This window comes from Monodelphis domestica, chromosome X, assembly GCF_027887165.1.
Source record: "Monodelphis domestica isolate mMonDom1 chromosome X, mMonDom1.pri, whole genome shotgun sequence".
Lineage (NCBI taxonomy): Eukaryota > Metazoa > Chordata > Mammalia > Didelphimorphia > Didelphidae > Monodelphis > Monodelphis domestica.
Genome location: NC_077235.1, coordinates 14,734,061 through 14,757,733, shown reverse-complemented (window position 1 = coordinate 14,757,733; position 23,673 = coordinate 14,734,061). Strand labels below are relative to the sequence as shown.

Sequence of the window (23,673 nt, the reverse complement as noted above, 5' to 3'; positions counted from 1 at the left end):
TGATTCTCCAAAATCTGTTAGAGAACAAATCATAGAAACAATTAATAATTTCATTGAAGAAAATGACAATAATGAGACATCTTTTCACACCTTATGGGATGCAGCCAAAGCAGTACTCAGGGGAAAATTTATATACTTGAGTTCATATATTAACTAATTACAGAGAACAGAGATCAATGAATTGGACTTGCAAATCAAAAAACTTGAAAACTAACAAATTAAAAACCCCCAGAAGAAAACCAAATCAGAGATCCTAAAAATTAAGGGAGAAATTAATAAAATTAAAAGTGATAGAACTATTGAACTAATAAATAAGACTAGAACCTGGGATTTTGAAAAAAACAAACAAAATAGACAAAGTACTGGTCAAGGTAATTAAAAAAAGGAAAGAAGAAAACCAAATTAATAGTATCATAGACAAAAAGGGGGACAAAAAAATTCACATTTTGCACACCCTAAACTCAAATTTTTTCTAAAACCATTCAGTCTAGTCATGGGTAGAAATAGACACTGATCTAAACCAGGTTAAAGCATTCCCTCTCCACGTCACATTGCCAATATTTATCAATTTTCTAAGACCTTACAGTTCATTTTTTATATTTTACAATGTCTTAATGGAATTAAACTAGACTTTTGAAAGGGAGGGGGGTAGAATTTAGTAGAGGGCATTCTTTCCCAAGAAAATTAAGTACTGATGAGGTTTATTTCATTCAGATAAGTCTGGGAATCACTTATAATGAGGGAATAATTATTTTTTTCTTATTTTTTAATGTGTTTGTTCATATTTTCTATAAGATAAAGAGGCTTTACTATGCTACAACATTATGTTATTTCTCTTTTTTAATTTTTATTCTGAACACAAACTCCAAAAAGACTTTTTATAGACATAAAACAGAAAAAAACAAAATGTTTATGAAATGGGAATCTACATTTCACATTTCTCTTTTTTAAGTATGAATCTAAATGCTATTTTTCAAAATTGTCCTTCCTCATAGTTGGTAATGACCCAAGTGATCTAGTGTTTGATAAAGGCAAAACGCTCAGCTTTTGGGATAAGAACTGGCTATTTGACAAAAGCTACTGGGAAAATGGAAAAATAATTTGTCAAAAACTAGGTATAGTTCTACATATCATACTCTAAGTCAAGACAAGGTAAAAATGGACAAATTATTTAGAAATAAAGGATGATAACTTAAGTAAGTTAGGAAAGTATGGAATAGTTTACCTGTCAAGAATATAGATAAGGAAAGAATTTATGACCAAACTACAGATACAGAGAAGTATAGGACACAAAAGGGATGATGCCATTCAAAATCACCTTAGACAATATAAAATACTTAGGAATCTATCTCCCGAGACAAACACAGGAACTATATGAACACAACTACAAAACACTTTCCACACAACTAAAACTAGATCTGAGCAATTGGAAAAACATTAACTGCTCATGGGTAGGATGAGCTAACATAATAAAAATGACAATGCTACCCAAACTTATTTACTTATTTAGTCCCATACCCATTGAACTACCAAGAAACTTTTTTTAATGAATTAGAAAAAGCCATACCAAAGTTCATTTGGAAGAACAAAAGATCAAGGATATCCAGGGAAATCATGAAAAAATGCAAAGGAAAGTGGCCTAGCAGTACCAGATCTCAAACTATACTATAAAGCAGCGGTCATCAAAACAATATGGTGCTGGCTAAGAGACAGAAAGGAGGATCAGAGGAGTAGACTTGGGGTAAATGACCTCAGCAAGACAGTGAATGACAAACTCAAAGAACCTAGCTTTTGGGACAAAATCCACTATTTGACAAAAAAATGCTGGGTAAACTGGAAAACAGTGTGGGAGAGAGTAGGTTTAGATCAACATCTCACACCCTACACTAAGGTGAATGACTTGAATATAAAGAAGGAAACTATAAGTAAATTAGGTAAACACAGTATAGTATACCTGTCAGATCTTTGAGAAAGGAAAGATTTTAAGCCCAAGCACGGGTTAGAAAAATTTCAAAATGTAAAATAAATCATTTTGATTACATTAAATTAAAAAGGTTTTGTACAAATAAAACCAGTGCAATCAAAATTAGAAGAGAAGGAACAAATAGTGAAAAAAATCTACATAACAAAAACCTTCAACAAAGGTCTAATTATTGAAATATATAAGGAGCTATATCAATTGTACAAAAATTCAAGACATTCTCCAACTGATAAATGGGCAAGGAACATGAATAGGCAATTTTCAGATAAAGAAATTAAAACTACCAATAAGCACATGAAAAAGTGTTCCAAATCTCTTATCATTCGAAAAATGAAAATCAAAACAACTCTGAGATACGACTTCACATGTAGCAGATGGGCTTCGATGACAGCATAGGAAAGTAATAAATGTAGGAGGGGAATGTGGCAAAATAGGGACATTAATACATTGCTGGTGGAGTTGTGAATTGATCCAACCATTCTGGAGGACAATTTGGAACTATGCCCAAAGGGCTTTAAAATATTGCCTGCCCTTTGACCTAGGCATATCACTGCTGGGTTTATACCCCAAAGAGATGATGAGGAAAAATACTTGTGCAAAGTATAACTGTGCTTTTTGTGGTGTCAAAAATTTGGAAAATGAGGGAATGCACTTCAATTGGAGAATGATTAAACAGATTGTGGTATCTCTTGGTGATGGAATACTATTGTGCTAAATAAAAGGAGTAATGAACTGGAAGAATTCCATGCAAATTGGAACAACCTCCAGGAACTCATGTAGAGTGCAAGGAGCTGAACCAGGAGAACCTTTTACACAGAGACAGATATACTGTGGTACAATCGAATGTAATGGACTTCTCTACTAGTAGCAATGCAATGCTCCAAGACATTTCTGAGAGACTTATAAGAAAGGATGCTTTCCACATTGTTTTAAATAAGAGAGCAGATGAAATGGGTCTATAGGGAGCTACAGATGCAGAGAGAAGATTCTAGAATGGTATAAAAAGTGTGGGACAGTTTACTGAGATTTTGAGGTTTGTTTTTCTCTGGTTTTGACCTGGATAGACTAAGTACTGGCCCTTGGATGTTTCTACCTCATCTTTTCCATCTTACCTGTTTCCCTGCTGACTAGTGTTAACTACAGAGCTTTCTGGTGTGATCCTGAACCATCTCTTTATAAGATTAGGTGTGAGGTCCATTTGGATCCAGGACCTCTCCTGGGCCTTGTCCTGCCTAACTGCCAAAACCTATTACCTATATTACCACCAAAAGGGGGGGGTTGGGATTAGTGTAGGTTTATTTATATTAGGGTCTGGCATATTAGACAGATAGGTAAGAATCAGCATAGCTCAAATTCTGTCAAGAAATCTCTGTGAATAGATATTTAGTTCTTTGGGATTTAGATAGTTGACAGTAGTTTAGAATTATCCCAAATCCCCTTTCCACCTTCCCTTGTTTAATAAATCCAATGATCTGTCCCTATTATATAGTGGTCTGTGTTACCTCAGGCCAGGCTCTTCCTGGACTGGACTTGTTAGTCTGTTAGCCCACATTTGGCCTTCCCAAAATGGTTATAATTCTTATACTGGCCTACATTTAAACATCTAATCCTATCCCCAAACTTCCCTACATTACAACATCCAGAAAAAGAACTGTGAGAACAGAAATACAGAAGAAAAACAACTGCTTGATCACATGGATCAATGGAGATATGACTGGGGTTGTAGACTCTAAATGATCACTTTAGTGATATCAATAATATGGAAAGAGGTTTTGATTAATGACACATGTAAAACCCAGTGGAATCTCACAGTGGCTATGAAAGTGAATGGGAGGAAGGAAGGGAAAGAACATGCATCATGTAACCATGGAAAAATTTTCTTAATTAATCAATAAAATAAAATAAATATATGCTTTATTTAAATATATGTTTATTATTTTGAGGAATGCCCCTTCTATTCCTATACTTTCTAGCATTTTCAACAGGAATGGATGTTGTATTTTGTCAAAGGCTTTTTCTGCTTCTATTGAGATAATCATGTGATTTCTGTTGGTTTGATTATTGATATGGTCATTTATGCTGATAGTTTTCCTAATATTAAACCATCCTTGCATTCCTGGTATAAATTCCACCTGATCATGGTGCATAATCCTTGGGATAACTTGCTAGAGTTTTCCTAGTATTGTATTTAAGATTTTTGTATTTATATTCATTAAGGAGATAGGTCTCTAGTTTTCCTTCTTGGTTGGTTGAAAAAGATGGGTGATGTTAAAATCAGAGAGTTACTTTCCTCCAATAAGCCAATATTAACTACACAGTATTTCCGTATTAGCCATACTAGTTATCAGGTAAATCTTATTAAAAACCTCAAACAATTCAATTTACTACAAGATAAATTTTTGCAAATGTATAAAATGGCAGATATACAAGAACACCAAACATACTTTATTAGCACAGAAAAGCAGTCATAACAAGGCACAGCAAGCAGAGATTAGTGTTGCATACAAATATAACATTTTTTGTTTTGGCTACAAATACCAGAGGGGTATAAAATAACATTTTGTAGCAGCAGGCAAAGAAACTAAGAGGCACTCATCATTGGTACAGAGTACATCAACAAAGACACAAGTGTAGAGAGTCAACAATCTTAGTGCAAAATGTCTAGGACCAAATTGTTCATTCAGTCTAATACCAAGAAATGAACACTAGAAGTTGTTATTACTTCCCAAATAGCTTACTCAAGCAGGATTACATACTATTCTAAGTGACAAGAGGTGCTAATTAATGTAGTTATTTAGAGATATGATGGTTGTACAGTACCTTTTACATCTGTAATGTAGCTTTCAGATTTCCATTAAAAATTAACTAGATTGGAATACTATAAATTATAATCAATGACTAATATTTTACATCAAGAGACAAACACTGCCATTCCAAACCATTAAATGCAGCTCAATTTCCAAACACTGTAGTTATCAACTAACTAGTGTCTGGGCTGATTCTATACAATTTGCTTCTCATTTTTCCATGCTTAAAAACTGATTACGGGAATGAGAAATGATCCAGTTTTCATGAATCAAAGTTTAGATTGCATGTTAGTATTTAAAAATTCACACACAGCACTAAGTTGTCAGCAGCTATTCCAAATGCCTGTTTAAGTTAAAGCACTAATTAAAAATGTTCTCTCTCATACTTGTGGTCTTCAAATAAAATTCTACAATTGATTACAGATGAATCTAAAGTTTTAAGAACTCTTCTTTAGAAAAACTGGGCTTGGGATTCTTTGGAAAGGAAAAAGGGAGATTACAAATGATACTAACACTGAAAAGTGGACTGCATGGTGCCCTTGTGGCCAGAGCTTGTCATTTCTAAAAGGCAGCAGGCAAGGTATGCTGTCTGGCTTGTTGGACTTCTGAACTTTGATTTAGAGGAAATATAAACATTACAACTTTTGTAAGATTCTAAAAAAATTCTTAGAAAAAAATATTCATTTTAAATATTAGTCACTGTTGGCATGCTCACTCAATAGAAATCATTTGTTCTTCAGGAGGAAATAGAATATCAGAGGAAATGCCCAAAATGGCTTCATCCTATTACTACAATTATTAAAAACCAAACATTTAGAAAAATCAGCAAATGTGTTTTGTGTATGGGTAGGCCCTATTGAATATGTGCAGCTTTGTCCTCTACTAATTATTTCAGTAGACACCACAGTTATTTGAATAAGTAACAGCAGAGAGCATCTGACAGATACTAAAACTAAGATTAAGTACATATGATATTGCAAAAAAAAAAAACCCTAATACTGGTAAATGTGTTTGCTATTGGTATACGGTTTGGTGCACAGAAAAGCAAAACTAATAAAAGCCTATTTGGGGCACTGAATTGAGTTTACTTTGCCTTTATTGGTTCTCCCTCTAACCAACGCACCCTCACGTTTTGTTTAGAGTGATGTTCTTTTAAAAAGTCTTGTAACACTGACAGTAAAGGGAGACCATCAGTTCCATCGTATGTAGTGTACCTACAGATGATTGCACAGCAGATATACTGTAGGCTGAAAGGAAAAGTCCAATTAAGTGATACAGTAAGCAAAGGTTCAAAAAACATGCAAGAACTCAGATCTTTATAATGTTCTAGAAGCCCTGTGACAGTGGAAGAGTGAAACACACAGGGATCATGGGCATCGAAGCCAAAAATGTGGTTCCACCGCTTGATGCCTGTGCAGGGATTGGTTATACCAGCGGAAGTTCACAGAGAAGAAGTAGTCGTCTTGTGCAGAGTGCCTGAACAAGAAAGTGCCTTTGGGCTTCCCTTCGAGGACGACCTCTGCTTCATATGGGTCCGTCACACCCCAGTAGCAGGGAGTCTTCATGATCTGGAATAGATCAGGCAAGAGGCAGTGGATGTAGTTGATTTGCGTGTGGACTTTCCATGCTCCCCCCGTGGGCATGGCCATGGCTGTCCCCAGAGCCCTGGCGCTGCTTCTGCCTTAGCACCTGCAGGCAGAGGGTGGTGGTATCCTCTTCAGAGTCACAGCTCCCCTGCAGGGTGGCAGCACCGTCTCCAGTCATGTCAGTCATTCCCGGGGCTAACTTTGGTCCCAGCTTATATAAGGGATAACCTGTGCAGTGACCTCAAACGTATGTATTTATGCATTGGAAGGGGCATCCACACCTTCTTCGATACTCAGCCTCCTCTCCCAAAGCCAATCTTCCTTGTCTTCAGTGGACAACAAAGATGGGTCAAAGGTATCGAAGAAAGTTGAATGTAGGCTCATGGGAGCCTTGTGCTACTTAATCATATGTCATTTCTGTACTAGATCTGATCCAGCAAGGAAAGGACATTTTTTTCAAGCATTAATTCAGAAAGGTGTACATTTCTCTTACTAAAAAGAGAGGTTTTACTTCTTTACATGTTCTTATGGGAAAGCACAACCCGACAGTGTCCTACAGCCTCTGCCTCAGAGATCAACTCCTGATGGTCCTGCTTGAGACACTCTTCATGTAGAGGACAGAGCTCATGCCATATCATCTTTCTCTTCTCTGCGAGTCCTACTAAACCTTTTCTCCATATCCAGAGAACTTTGTGTCTTTGTAGAATAAGAATTTTTGTTCTTCCCTTCCCACCCCTCAGCATAGCAAGAGTAGTAGTCTCTCTGCCAGTCTCGTACCTATGGTGGTGATGCACGAGCCACTTTCTTTCTCTATGCTGATTTCTATGATCTGAGGGATACCAGTGGCACAGTTTTGGTTTCTTCTTAAAGAATTCTTTGATGGTCTTATTTCAAGTTGTGAGGCAACGATCTCTCTTAAGGGACTACTTTGTTGCTGGAGAGCCAAGTTCCCTATGTTGGTTTTCTTTGACAGATAAACATCTGCTAGAGTTCACAATTGTATTTTCACTGTTGTTTCCTCCTTCATAGTTAAAAAAATTCTTACACCTGTGTTTGAATTTGTTCTACATCTTCCCCACTTTATCCATTGATTATATATGAAACCCCTGTCGTCTACAGTCATCAAATAGGCTTCATTATGGAAATGTTATGGGTAGAGGTATGTTTTGAAATTTTCATTAATGTTTTCTGAACAGTCATAGTAAAGTTTTTCAGAATCTACCCTGAATCAATTCAAATCACCTGGTCCAAATGAACTATACCATCAGGTAAGGTTGACCATTATCAATATCTCAATGGCCACAGAAAACAGGGGTAGGCTGGAGGACAAATATCTCATCTCCATGCAGAATGGAGGGGGCCCAGTATTATGGGGTGGCCTCCTTTAGGGGAACCTGTGCCCCAGCCAGACAGGTCCAGGCTGCAGGGCCAGGGTGTGGGTGAGTCTGGCTGTCAGCCCTAGTCCTGTCTTCAGTGACTGCCCCAGTGCCTTCCTGCTTCTTCCTGATGGAGCCTGGGTGCCCTGGCTCCACCAGATGCCCCCCTCTTCCCTGATCACCTTTCTCTGTCCTAAGTCCCCCCCATTCCCGCCTCAGCCTTTTCCCCTTGTCCTCAACCCCCACCAAAATAGAAAATACCTCCCAGGGCTGAGGGAGGGGGAAGGGAAGGAATGAAGATGTGGACCTTTGTTAATTATAATTTTTACCACATTATGATCTGAAAAAGGGGCATTTATTACTTCTGTTTTTCTGCATTTGTTTGCAATGTTTCTATGCCTTGGTACATGGTCCATCTGTGTATATGTACCATGTACTGCTAAAAAGAAGGTATATTCCTTTTTATTCCTGTTCAATTATCTCCAGATATCTTTTAATTCTATTTTTTCTAGCATTTCATTTACTTCCCTTACTTCTTTCTTATTTATTTTTTTGGTTTGATTTATCTAGTTCTGAAGGGTGAAGGTTGAGATACCCCACTAGTGTGGTCTTATTATCTATTTCCTCCTTGAGTTCCTTTAATTTTTCCTTTAGAAATCTAGATGTTATACCATTTGGTACATAAATGTTTAGTAATGATATTGCTTGATTATTTATAGTTCCTTTTAACAAAATGTAATTTCCTTCTTTATCTCTTTTCATCACATCAATTTCTACTTTGGCTTTGTCTGGTATCATGACTGCTATGCCTGTTTTTGTTTGTTTGTTTTTTACTTTAGATGATGCATAATAAATTCTGCTCCAGCCTTTTACCTTGAATGTGTGTGTGTCATCCTGCCTCAAAGATGTTTCTTGTAAAGAACAGATAGTAGGATTCGGGTTTTTAATCAACTCTGCTATCGGCTTCCATTTAATGGGTGAGTTCATCCCATTCCCTTTCAGCGTTATGATTACTAACTGTGTATTGCCCTCCATAGTATTATTCCCTTTAGATACTGCTCTATTCCCTTTGACTCTGTGCCTTCTCACCAGGATTCTGCTTTTTGTCACCCCTCCAGTTCCCCTTCCTTTCAATTACCACTCCCTTTCCTTGTCTTATTCCCCTTCTACTTCTCTGTAGGGTGATAGAATTCTATATCCCACTGAGTATTCTCGTTTTTTCCCTCTCTGAGTCAGTAACAATGAGCATAAAGTATAAGCATAGCATGTCACCACCCTTATCCTCTCCTCAGTATAATGATTTTTCATGCCTCTTTATATTATATAATATACCCAATTCTATATCTCCCTTCCCTTGTATCTCAGTGCAACCCTCTATTGCAGCCCTTGATTGCTTTTTTACATATCATTCATATGCATACATATCATGCCATATATACATATCATTCCATATCATCACATTTACATATACATCATATCATCATAATCAGTTTACTTCTCTACTCTCTAAGTAAAGTCTTCAATCTTTTCTACTACTGTAACCGTGAAAATGTTATTTGCCAAGACTGTGAATTTCCAAAACTGTAAAGGTTTTGTCCAAACTGTAAAGATAATTTTTAGGGTCTTGATTTAAAATCTAAAATTAAGTGGTCACCATGGGAAAATTCCCAAATATGAAAATACCCAAGTCAACTGGGTTTTATGGAGATTTTTAATTAATATAAATGAAGGAATTAAGGGAAGGAGAGAGAGAGAAAGAGAAAATAGTAGAAAGGGCTTTGGCCTAGGCCTGAGCCTAAGGGAGAGTGAATCAGTCTTTATCACTCACCACAAGATCGTCTCCAAGCTGGGTTCAATTGCGAACTCCATTCAAAATGTCCTTACTTCAACTCCAAACTCCAACTCTAATTCAACTTCCAAACTGAACTCACTCCAAAATGAACTGAGTTCTCCTTTTAAAGAAATTTTCTCTTATTTTACCTCCCCTAAATTTTCACATCTACAAATCACAGTAGACACTTTTCCCCAGGACTTCCCATTCTTAGTTCTCATCTTCGTTGGTTCTCACCTTCTCTGGTTAGATTAAAACTTCATACCTCTTTTGTTAAGTTTGCCTTCTGTAAGTTGCTTGACCTTTTAGTGACTAATTTAACCTTTATAGGTACTTAGTACCCTTTTGTATTAGATCTAAAAATAGACCACCTAGCTTAAGGTTTTGGTTTCACTATAAGTATGAGTTGGGGACTTTTCATTGTTCAATCAGGAGTTTTCAACTTTATCTTCCCCTAAGGCACTGTCTGAGTAGGGTGGAAAAATTTTAAAGTTCTCAACACATTCCTGACCAAGTACCTTCATTGTTAAAAATGGGGAACACCTTAATCAAATCTTCTGAAGTAGAGTCTGAGCAGTTTTAAGATTCACACTACTAAGAGTAATTTTTGAAAATTACAGAAATCCTATTTAAATGTAGACATATAAGCACTTTAACCTTAATGAGTCCCATAAATTTTCTCTTTCTTATTTACCTTTTGGAACTTCTCTTGTGTCTTGTGTTTTGACTTCAGATTTTTTGTTTAGGTCTGGCTTATTCTTCAGGAATCCTTCAAAATCTTCTATCTTATTGAATGACCATTTCCCCCTGAAAGAATCTACTCAGTTTTGCTGGATAGGTGACTCTGGGTTGTAAACCCAAATCTTTTGCCTTCCTGAATATCATATTCCATGCCTTTTGATCTTTTAATGTAGAAGCCGCTAGGTCCTGTGTGATCCTGATTGTAGCTCCATGGTATTTGAATGGTTTCTTTCTGACTGCTTGATATATATATTTTTTCCCCTTGGCTTGGTGGCTCTTGAATTTAGCTATTACATTCCTGGAAGCTGTCATTACAGGTTTTCTTTTTGGAGGTGAACTGTGAATTCTTTTGATTTGAATTTTAATTTCTTGTTTGAGGATCTCTGGGTAGTTATGTTTAATAATTTCTTGTAATATGATGTCCAAGGTTTTTTCTTGATCATGGCTTTCAGGTAGCCCAATAATTCTCAAATTTTCTCTCCTATATCTATATTCTAGGTCAGTTGTTTTTTCAATAAGTTATTTCATGTTTTCTTCAGTTTTTTTTTCATTCTTTTGATTCTGCTTAATTGTTTGTTAATTTTTGAAATCATTAGTTTCTAAACAGTTCATTCTGATTTTTAGACCCAGTTTTCCTCTGTTAGTTTTTGGTTCTCCTTTTTCAATTGGTTCATTTCTTCTTGCATTAATTTACTTTCTCCTTACATCACTTTCCTTTCTCCTTGCATCACTTTCATTTCTTCTTGTATCTCTTTCATTTCTCTTCTTCCCCACTTTTCCTCTGCCTCTATTAATTGGCTTTTCAAGTCTTTTTTTAGCTCTTCTAGACTCTGTGTCCAATCCATATTTTTTCTTTTGAACATTGTGTGTGTTTCCTTTGCTTTCACTTCCCTCTTCTGTGTCAGTATCTTGCTCTTTGTCTCCATAAAAATTCTTTAGAGTTAGGTGCTTTTTTGTAGCCTGCTCATTTTTTCCTATCTAATTATAGGTAAACTCCGTTTTCTAGGAAGTTGGGGTACCCTCTTAAACTGGAGTCCTTCCTTAATGGTATTTTCAGTTTATTTTCAGGGTTGTTACTAGTTTACAAGATGGTGTGAGGGTTGAGAGCTGTAAGATCTCATTCTCCATGCTGATTCAATTGACCCTTGAGATGCTGATAGCTTAAAGACTTTCTTCAGGCTTGGATATAAGCTTTTGATCTTACTCTGAACTTTATCAGGTCATGAACTGATAAAATTCTAGCCCCAGGCTTAGCCTCAAACTTTTTGTCTCAAGTAGGTCTTGATTCAACCAGGAACATTCTTCATTGCTCTGTCCTGGAGCTCTACCCTTAGTTTTGGGCAAAAATATCCCAGGGAGGCTCCCACTGAGAACTGTGTCCTCACCCAAAACCATGGACTATGTCTTCATCCCAAGCCCAGACTGAGATTCCTGGATTCGTTCTGATCCCACACAGATCAGTCCCATTCAGCCCAGATTTCCCTTGGCTAGGACTCTGAACTTCTCCACAAGTTTGAAATTTCAAGGGGTTTGGGTTGGCTTGGACCACTAATTGCCCATGCAGGATCTCAGGGTCTGAATGTTAGTTAAGTCTCAGTTGAGGCTTAACTTTGGAATCTGTGACAAAAGATGTGGTGGGGAAAGAGATGGGGCTTATGGTTATGGGGGTTTGCTCTTGGCTTGCTCTTTACTCCCTGCTATAGCCTCCTGCTAGTTCTACTCCGCTCTCAACTCAGTTCCCCAGATGTTCTCTGCCTACCTTTTGGGTTTTTCTTTTCTTGAAAGTTGTTTCACTCTGTCTCCTTGTTGGTTCTTTCATTCCTGTATTCATTTTGTGTCAATATTTTAATACTGGTTAGAGAGGATTTTTGTGGTGAAAAGAAGCTGCCACTCTAGGTACTCCTCCATCTTGGCTCCATCCCAACATGGACAAGTCTTAATTAATGATATAAATGCTGAATAAGCTGGAAAGTACAGAAATCATCATTGTAGGTGGTAAATAATATCTATTATTATGACTGAACTTTCCAAGGCCTCTGAAATAAGGGGCCAGGGTCTGATTGTTTCTGCTGACAATTTCTATTAATATCAGAAGTCAGCTGCCAGATGACTGACATAGTCATTGCACCTAGATTATGTCAGGCAACCAAAAGCAGCCCTCCACCTCCTGACTTATCCTACATACTGCAGGGTGTGGTGGGCTTGGTAGAAACTTTTGAGTTACAGGCTTAAGGTCAAAGTGCCTGCCAAAAAGATTTAATAGCACCCTAGGCTGTATATTTTTTCTTAGCTAATGCTTATAATTCATATAAAGCAAACCATATTGACTGTTAACTCAAAGCTAATGAAAGGCTAATACTATTATAGTCATAAAAGGGGTATGTAAAGGGACGTTCATTCCCTCCCCCTCCTAGTTGATCCAGATTCTCTAAATACCAATTACATGCTGTACATCAATATAAGAGAGGGGGCATGTCTTGTCTAAGCCTTTTGGACAAGCTCGGGGAGAGAGCAGGCAGATAACAGGGGAGAGGAAGAGGTTAATGGAGACTAGGCTACATGTGGTCAGAGGACCTAAAGTAAAGGATGAGATTTAAACTATGCTGATCTACATTCTTATTAATAAGCCTTATAAAAATTATAACTGGGTACATATATTACTTTTCACTTGTAACAGGAGGTAGGGGATTTCAAGTTCACATATTGCACTGTTTGGGGAGTGTTGGTGTGCTGATCCAAGCAATCTGGAGAATAATTTCTAATTATGCCCAAAAGCCATCAAACATCCATAATCTGATTTAAAATATTGTTAATAGGTCTATAAACCAAAGAGATAAGAGAAAAGGGAATAAAATATTATACAATAATACTTATCATAACCCTTTTCTGCAGTAACAAAAAATTCAAAACTGAAGGGATATCCATCAACTGGAAAATGGGTGAACAAATTATGATATACCATGGTGATGGAATATGATTGTGACATAAGAATTGATGACGGGGATGATTTCAGAAAAAATTCAGAAAACTTATATGAAGTGATGTAAAGTCAAGTGAGAAGAACCAGAAGAACTATCTATAGAGTAACAGCAATATTATAATGATAACTAATGATAAGTAAAAAGGTAGATACTCTGATCTATATAGCAAACCAGAGCAATTCTAAAAATTCATGATGTAAAATGCTATCCACTCCCAGATAGAGATCCAAGGGACTCAGAGTGCAGACTAAAGCATATTTTCCCTTTATTTTTCATGTTTTTTTTTAACCATGGCTAATGTAGGAAAAACATGTTTTGTCTGCCTTCATATGGGAAATGGTTATTGTTTATCTTACCTTCTGAATTTTTGGAGTTGGATTTCAAAGGAGGGAGAAAATTTGGAAGTGATTTTTTTTTAATTTTAAGGAATTTTAAAACAGAAGATTAATTAACTAAGTAGGCAATTGGATTAGAAAAATTGACAAACAAAAGAACATGAAAATAAGTACAAAATAATAACCTAAAAATTAGAGTACATAAATCACAAAACAAAAATACTTTGAAACTGAAAAAATTAAGACATATTTCTCTTCAAATATTAAGAAAATTGACAAATCATTAGCTTGCCTAATTAAAAAGAGGAAGAATGTAAAAAGAGTGAAACAAAAAAAATGAAAAGAATGAAATTAAAAGAAAGAAAAATTACCAGAACCAACTATATGTAATTATGTTATGAAAAAAAGAGAATTAAAAGAAATGGAAAATTAGCTACAAAAATAGGTCAGAGCCATCCAATTAATATTTACAATAGACAAATTATTCCACTAAATTGAAAAAGAAAGTGCTATACCAAACTTCTTTAAAAGATGAATATAACCCTACTATTCATTTAACTCAAGGAAGCAACAAGCAAAGAAAACATAATAACTAGTGAATACTGATTCAAAATTTTTAAATAAAGTCTTAGCAAAAAGATGACATATTCAACAATAATTTATGGTAGCTAAATTGGATTTATACCAGGTATGCAAGGATGTGATGGCTCAAACACGAATCACCCCAAACCACATGTAAGTATGGCAATCATCTATACCAAAAACCCTACAAAATTCAGCCATAATACAACATTTTTAATAGTATGAAAAGTATATATCTAAAATTAAAGATAGCATTGGTAATAGAATAACATTAGAATCTTTTCCAGTAAATAAGGCTAAAACAACTTTTTTTTTACACTATTGACTTACTACTAGAAATGCCAGTGATAGTAAAAACAGAAGAAAAAGAGATTAAAGACTTAGAGAGAGACAAAGGTAGACAGAATTGTCCCTATTTAATGATGACACACTGGTTGACTTGGAAAACTCCGGAGAATCAACAGAGAAACTCATGAAGGTACATCACACCTTTAATAAAATAGGAGAATACACACTGAAGTTGTAAAAATTAATAGCATTTCAACATATAAAATGCAAGATCCAGGAATAAATAATAAAAAGGGAAGTCTCTTAAAATAACTACAAAATAAATTAACTGTCTAGGATTTAATCTATTAAAGATCCACTTAAGACATGGAAATACAATTACAAAGCTCATTAATTTAAAATTTAAAATTGGCACATGTTTTTGTACCAATCACATTTCTGAATATATCTTCACACACACACACATACACACACACACACACCAGGACTTTTAGTATCTGGATCCCTTCCTTCCTTCATCTTTAGCTGCCAAGCCTTGCAAAAAACAAAAACAAAAACAAATAAACAATGTGTCTAAATAAACAAATGAGAATATTTATATAAACTGTCCAATTCTGTGATATGTAGCTTTGTTTTATGAGTATCTTTGTCCTCTCTTTTTAGTCTTTGTTACCAGTGATAGGAGATTGGATAGGAGATGAGGGGACCTATTCAGGAAAAATAGAATGATTTAAAAATAAGAGATCTGTAAAAGCTTTTTTAATTGAAAAAAAAATGGAAGCTATTAAAGGGTTGGGATGAGGAAGGAGATACATTATGAGAAGAGAGACTTTATGAATCGAGGCCTATGACCTAGGTTATACTTAATGTGAAGTATTTGAAGGGTGTTAAAAGTCAAAAAAGTCAAAGAGGTGAAATCCAAAAAGTAGAATGCACTGAAGGCCAGGATATGGAATTTATCCTTTGGGTAGGCATAATGAAGGTACTAGAAAAAAGAGTGGCATGATCAGAATTGTGATTAGAAAGAACAGGTGAGTTGCCTAAAAAGAGGAATGTGAGACTCATCCACAAACTTGTTTAAAAAATGTTCAAACATGGAAGTAAAGACATGTAACCAAGACTAATACAATAGAGTGACATGGTTCTTTAATAACACTGTCAGGGTAACTAAGACTCAAAATTATTTGAGACTATCTAAAAATATAAAGGATAACTAAAAGGTTTTAAAGTAGTGTTTGGGACAAGGAGATCACCAAAGAATGAATACAAATGTGGATTGGGTTGAATAGGATGATAACTGATCACAGAGATAAGGCAAACTGTGGTTTTTCTAAAGAAAGAGTTAAGAAATTGGGAATCCTTAACCCAGGCTTAGAAAGGACACAAAACTTATGTTCAAGCATTTCATACACTATTGTGTAGAAGAGGTATTAGAATTGTTTTGCTCGATCACCAGAGGAAGAAATTAACAGCACTGAGGAGAAATCATAGAATGATAAATCTGAATATGGAAGAGCTCTCTTGGTCATTGATTTCAATGCCTTAATTTGGCAGAAACATTAACATTTTTACTTAACATTATGTAAGTAATAAGTAGCAGAATTAGCATTCAAACCTAGGTCCTGTAACTTCATATCTAATGTGGCTTCAACTGCATCATGCAGCCTCTAAATTGTAGTTATAGTTTAGCCCAATATAAATAAGGGAAAACTTTTGACAATTAAAGGCTAAAAAAAGCATAACAGACTGTACTAGAAAAGAGCAGATTTCCCATTATTGGAGGTCTTAAAGCAGAAGTCAGGGAACTACTTGTCAGGAATATTGTAATCCAATTTAAGAAGCATTTATTAAGGACCTACTGTGTACAAGGCAAAAAAGGGAAAAAATAGTTCTTATTCTTAACATCTTTACAAGACCATAGGGAAGGGGAAACAATAAAAACTCAGTGAAGTAATTATACAGTATATTGAAAGTATACTACAAAGACATTAGGGAGATGAGGAAGCCCTAAAAATTGGGGGCATGTAAAAAGGCTCTAGGTAGCAGCAGATATATAAAGTGAGTCTTGAAGGGATTGAGGGATTAGAAGATTTAAAGGTAAGGAGGAAGTACATTCCAGACAGGGGAACCAGTCTGTGCAAAGGTGGAGAGACAGAAGATGAGCTCTCAAATGTGGAAAACAGCAAGTAGGCTGACATGGCTATAACACAGAATGTATGAAGGAGAATAATGGGAAATACATCTAAAAAGATAAGTTGGAGCCATACTGTGAAGGGCTTTAAATGTCAGAGTAGTTTGGATTTAATCCTAAAGGAAATAGGAAGCCACTGAAGCTTTTGAAGGAAGGGGATGACATAGTCAGAGCTGTGCTTTAGGAACAGAAATTTGTCTGTGGAGGAGAGGCTGCAAACTGGGAGGCCAAAGAAGAAGCTACTGTGAAAGCTCAGGACAAAGGGTGGGAGGTTGAACTAGGACAGTAGCCATAGGAGTCAGAAGAAAGAGATAGATTCCATCATGGAAGATCCTTGATAACAGGGATTGTTTTATTCTAGGCTATCCCTGGCCCTAGCACAATACCTGGCACAAACCAGTCACTTAAATGCTTGATGATTTATCACAGATTTAAAGCTGAGAGGACAGTTATAAGATAAATATAATGGTTAGGAAACTAGGACTTTATTCCTATGATCTCTTGTACTGATCCCAAAAGCTCTAAAAATTCCCCTACTTCTAAAACGTTCCTTACAGAGATAGCTGTTGACAAGTACAATCAGAATGTGATACAGAAATCAGAAGCAATGCCAGAGGCAAAGATGAAGAGTTCTATGCATTAAGCTCCTTAATTTTCACATGCTTGGCCAATCTTTGGTTAAACATAAGGCTAACAATTTCATGCAAAACCCCTGCTCACAGGCTATGTATGTATCTATTAGCTAATGCATGACAATAATGACTTCTAGTCATTTCACCAAAGAATTAGAATCCAACCTTAGTGAATGCTGAAAACATTTGTTTAAGACAAAATCTATTACTAGAGAAGGAAGCAGCACAAGGTGTTACTCACTTTTGTAGGTTTTAACATTACTGTCTTTCAGCACCTATATCAAACAGACAAGAAAACAAATGTCAAAGAGGTAGGAGAAAAGCAATAAATTTAGTTGTTTCACACCAAGTTTCAGGTATAACAATTCTAGGTAAAATAAATGCAAATCTGACATTGAGGTGGGGGTATTAGATTATTTAATTCTATACAAGTAAAAGTTCAATTAATTCAAGTAAAAATGCAAAGACTAAAAAGAAGTCAATGACAATACATTTTAATTACTGATGACCAGCTTCAAAAATACACATTAGACACATATAACCACAAGTTTTTGAAGTAATGAAAAGAATAATAATGAAAGAATACCCAAGTATATGCCAATTCAATCCTTCTTATCCAACAAAAGGGTCTTGGAAAGAGGCTAGAGTGGTCACAGGGACAGACCAAAGCAGAGTCTTCTGTAGTCCATTATTACACCTTGTCTTCCTTAAGTCTTCCCCATTGGAGGTCATGTCTATCCCCAAGCCAATCTCATCTGCTACTCTTTGGCTTTTTTTTTCATATAGTAAGCTTTAGGAGTGTGCCCATCTTCAGAAACCTTATGGATAGAGCTAATTCAGAACTTAGGGCTTCTGCCTCATTTCCCCTCCTTCACTCAATAATAACAAAGAGGAGATTATAATAAACTTTCCCTTTGTGCATATCTCATTTTTCTAACTAGAATGGAAGTTTTCTGAGAACATGAAAATGTTCAAACTATAATGAAGTTAAGAGATCATTTTGTCAATTTCTTCACGATCCTCTTACTGCATTGTATAGTATCTGTGTGTGTATATATATATGCTATATATATTGCTATATATACTATATATAGTATATTATATATATATATATATATATATATATATATATAGTGCCTAGCCAAAAACATTGATTATTTCATAATGAGAAAAGATATCTAATAATATTTGAGCCGTGTAGGGAAAAAGCCCTTACTCTTATTTAAAACTTTAAAAGTAAGAATACCAAAGTTTGCCCATTGATTTTGTGATTTGAATAAAATTAATAGTGAATTTTAAGAGTAAAATTTCTCTTAAATTACCTTGTATGGAAACAGTCAATGTCTTTTGACAGATACTCCCAGAGCGCCACTTTCCTGATGAAACCTACTGGTCTTGTTCATAAGCTGCTTAAAACAGCTATATTTTCAGTTTGGCATTATGAACATTTGGGGAAAGGATCATGGGAACATATTGATTTTGAATAAGTTAGTCCAACATTTATATATATGACCATCAGCTTTACTTGACTTTCCTAGGTCTTGTGAGAAATTTAGTTAAATGTTAGCAAAAGAGAAATATGTCTACCTTCCACTATAGGTATATTTCTTGTATGTGCTCCTACATTAACACATTTTTTCTACATAAATGTACACATCAAAGGCCCTTTCCAAATAGATAAAGAGTGAAGGAACATTTGAAAACAGAGATCTCAAAAGAAGAATTGTGAACTACTAAAAACCACATGAATGATATGCAAAACAACAAGACTCTTAGGTTTCTTAGTCCATCTTACCATCTGGAAAGATGAAAAAGATGGAAATAGACAATGTTGGAAGGCTTGTGGAAAGGCAGGGAAGTTAATGCACTGTTGGTACAGTATTATGAAAAAATTCTTTGAAATGATTCTAAGAAAATGATTAAACTATCTGGTGCAGAATTTCCACTGCTAAGCATATACTCCAAAGAGATCAATAATTTTTTACAAACTTTCCATATAAAGAAAAATATCATAGCACTTTTTCTAGTAGTTGAAAATGGTTGCTAATTGACTTAGGATGAGTAAACAAGTTATGATAAGTGAATGGAATGGAATAATATAGTACATAGCAAATAATCTGAAAAATAGAGAGAAGAATGGGAGGGCATAAACAAAATGATGTAAGTAGAATCAGGAAAACAATACCCACAATGACTACAACAATGCAAATGGAAAGAGCGACATCAAAAAAATAGAAATTAAATGCCATCAAATTATAGTGACTGAGCTTGGGCCCAAAGAAGACGCATGGGTGGCAGTAAAAAATGTTGTAAATGTTGGAGAGGATGTGGCAAAATTGGGACACAAAAGCATTGTTGGTGGAGTTGTGAACTGATCCAACCATTCTTGAGGGCAAATTGGAACTATACCCAATGGGCTATAAAACTGTGCATACCCTTTGATCTGCTAATGCCACTACTGTGTCTATATCTCAAAGAGATAATAAAAAAGGGTAAAGAACCTACTTGAACAAAAATATTTATAGCTGCTCTTTTTGTGGTGGCAAAGAAATGGAAATTGAGGGGATATCCACCAATTGGGGAATGGTTGAACAAATTATGGTACATATTGGTAATGGAATACTATTTTAGTATAAGAAAAGATAAGCAAGATGATTTCAGAAAAAGCTGGAAATATCTGCAGGAATTGATTAAGAGTGAAATAAGCAGAACTGGGAGAACACTGTACACAATACCAGCAATATTGGACAATGATTATCTGTGAAAACTTGACTGTTCTCAACAATGCAATAATCTGGGACAATCCTGAAAGACTTATGATGTAGAATGCTATCTACCTCCAGAGAAAAAATTGTTGCAGTCAGTCGGATGTGGATCAAAGAATACTATCTCTCATACCAATGTATTAATGGTTTCATTTTGGGGGTTTTGTTATTTATGAGTGTGCTCTTACAGCAATGGCCAATGCTAGTGTGTTTTGCATGTTAATAAAGTTAAAATTTAAAAAAAGAGAACTTGGACAGCTAGCATAAAAATCCCATATGTTATTTTCTATGTAAGATTAGACAGTCTTTCTATTACTTAGAAAAGAGAGGAAATTTTCAGGGAAATGCTATTCTGTCCAACCTGAAAAATGTAAATTGACTCTAGCTGCTTCTTGAATTAGGAAGAGGGCAGGTTTGAACAGTGAATTTGTGTGAATGTGTATATGACCGCATGCATGTGTGAATGTGTGTGTGTATGTGTATGTCTTGCACAACTTATAGAGTGCCTTCAATGGTTCAAAAATTCATGAATCAGGAGCCAAGTGTAACTACTGTCTTTTTCATGTATGTGGAAGGGATAATTCAATCTGAGCTCCTGAAAATCCAATATGATTATTATGATCCTGTTTTATTTGGAACACATCCAACAGAGGCAAGGAGAAGATTTCTCTCTCCTTCCAGCAGCAATGGTGGCTACAAAGCACATGGGAGGGAGAGTAAGTCTTTGACGAGGCAAACCTAATAAGGAGCTTCTTTGCCTCTTCTGTCTGTCTGTCTTTTTCCTTCCCTGACAAGTCAGTGAATAGCAAACACCAAGAAATAGACATTTTCAGTGCTAGCAGCTACCTCAAATGTTTAAAAGTTAAAAAGTCCTTGAGCTGACATAATTCCTAAAATAGCACACTTTGGGAAGGAAAAAAATGACAGCTGACAGGATCATCTTGAAATCAGAAGGTCTAAATAGATATATCTAAATGTCCAGGAGATCTCGGTTTTGTCAAGTGACAAGTCCATATGCATTTATGAAGCATTTACTTTGTGCAAGGCATCATGCTTAGCTCTAGGGATACAAAGAAAAGTAAAAAAAAATCCCTCCTCTCAAGGAGCTTATAGTCTAATGGGGGAAGCAGTATGAAAATAACTATATACATATTAAATAAATACTGCATGGGATGTATGGGGTGCTCAGGGAGGGGTAATATCTCTGGTATGGAGGGCTTGTCGTGCCCTTCTAGGGCAGCTCTCCAGCCACTGACCCTCACCTGACACCCAGCTCTCACTTGTGGCTCCCAGTAGCTGCTAGCATGCGGCAGCGGCCACACCCTGGGCAACGGCTTCGACAGGCCGGCTAAACCTTGTGAGGGTGGCCATCGGGTCGACGTCGACCCCTGGTGAACTAGGGCTTTGCTCACCCAGCATGTGAAGACTGCTTTGGCGAAACAGGTGGAAGAAACCAACAAGAAGGTTCAACGGCTGAGATGGCGATGCAGCAAGGCACTGTGGAGTGCTTAGGGCATGATGGAGCACAAAAGACAACACGGCCATCCAATGCAGCTGAAGAAGTCTCCAGGTGTAACAACTTTTCGTGCCAATGGACCCTGGCTTCCAACGCCGAGAGAGTGGGACTGTCTCTGTGCTTCGACTTTTCCACTTAAATCTTCATGCACAGGTGTCTTTGTGCACAAAAACGCACAAAGACAATCGTCATCCTCGGTTCGAGAGACAACCAACAACAAAGACTGCATGAGTTGGAAATAACTTTTGAGGGAAAGCATTAGCATTAAGGGTGATAAAAAAGGTTTTTGAACATAGAATCCAAGTTAGGACTTGAAAGAAGCCAAGGAACTGTAATAATTAAAATAAATATTATTTCTACCCATATATATGTATATATATGTATATATATATTTATTTTATAAAGTTTATTGGAAAGATAGATTGACAATGTAACCTGACCACGTGGTGCCTAGCCTGCCAGTCTCTTCCTCATTCCCCCTCACCTGCCTGCACTGTCTCTTCTCCTTGTGGTTCTCCTCCTTGTTTCCTTGGTCTCTCCGGATTCTGTCCCAAGCCTTAACTTTTCTTCACATACAGAAGGTACACAACCCTGAGGCAACTGTGGTATGTTAGGAATGTTTGATAGATAGGTAAAGTTACTGAGGAGGGGGAGGAGATGAGCTTCCTTGACACAGAATCTAGGAGGGAGAAAGCTCTGTATGTGGGAATAGACCAATGAAAATGCAAAGTCCATCAAGTACTGAATCAATGCAATCACAGACCCACTAGAGTATTTGAGTACTATGTACAAATTCTATTGTGTACCCCAATGAAGTCAAAGATAGAAACAAAGAACCATGTACAATAATCTTTGAGAGTAAGACTTTAAAAAAGAACTGGAAACAAAGGAGGTGCCCATTCATTGGGGAATGGCTAAATAAGCTAGTGGTGCAGGATTGTGATGGAATATTATGGGACTGCAAGGAATGATGAAAATAAGAATATGAGAGAATGGGAAGCCATGAATAGATTTATAAATATATATGTAAAAATAAAGTGAGGTAAAGGGAAGCAGAGAAACAATATATACAATGATCATAACAATTTAAATGTACATAACAACTACAAAAATAAAACTAAACATCTAAAGCTGAACACTAAATGCTTATAATGATGAAATTTGGCACCAAAATAAAGTCATATTATACTCTTTGGTACTTAGTGACACTTTAGTAAGTGAAGAAAACGCATCATAAGCCCTTCACCATCTTAAGACAGTCTCCAGTTTATCAATGTCCTTCATAAATTATGGTGTCCAGTGTTTAAGATAATATATTCCATGTGGTTTGGCCAGGGCAAAAAAGCTGTCATATTCCAGAAAGTTCTGACTCTCTTTAGGCACCTCAAAATTTCCTGACATTTTATGGATATCAGAGCACATGGCTGATATGATAATCTGGAGTTTGCAGCCTGCTAAAATCCCTAGGCCTTTTCCAGACAAACTACCAAGTATGCCTTCTGATTCCTACATTTATTTTTCCTATAACACATTTTATTGATATTTTTTGTTTTCAGAAAATTTTCAGGTTCCTTGTCAAGAATATTGGGGAAAAGAACAGAGATGGACGATTAAGATCTACTTTTTTTTATCATGTTTAACTAGAGCTATTTGTAGTTCATCATGTATAGACAACTGAATATTCTGTAGAATAAAGTATATAGAAAGAGTAAGCAATTCTGGCACTCTATTGTATTGACACAATAAAAAGCTTATATTTTGAACATATTATCTAGGCTTTATATGTTTTAACTTGGGTGAAAGAGACATGCTTATATTTGTATGTCAAAATGAAGCAAAATGAAAATAAAAATCAACATCACAATAAAATTATGAGCATACTAAGTCATTCAATTCCTTGCAATAAAGCCAAAAGTCAGTTGTGGATGGAAAAAGGCTCTAGAGAGCTCCATAAAACTTTGTTTTAAATGTTAATGTTAAGATGATGGCAAGATTTTAGCATTTAGATTCTCAGACCATTCACTGAACATATTTCTTATTCTTATTAACCCTATTACTAGC

The 23,673-nt window shown here is 35.9% G+C and overlaps 1 pseudogene; it reads right to left on the bottom strand.

The window, feature by feature from the left end:
- Positions 1-5,872: 5,872 nt before the first annotated feature.
- LOC100015151 (suppressor of cytokine signaling 5-like) lies at positions 5,873-7,462 on the bottom strand (annotated as a pseudogene).
- Between the last annotated feature and the right edge of the window lie 16,211 nt (positions 7,463-23,673).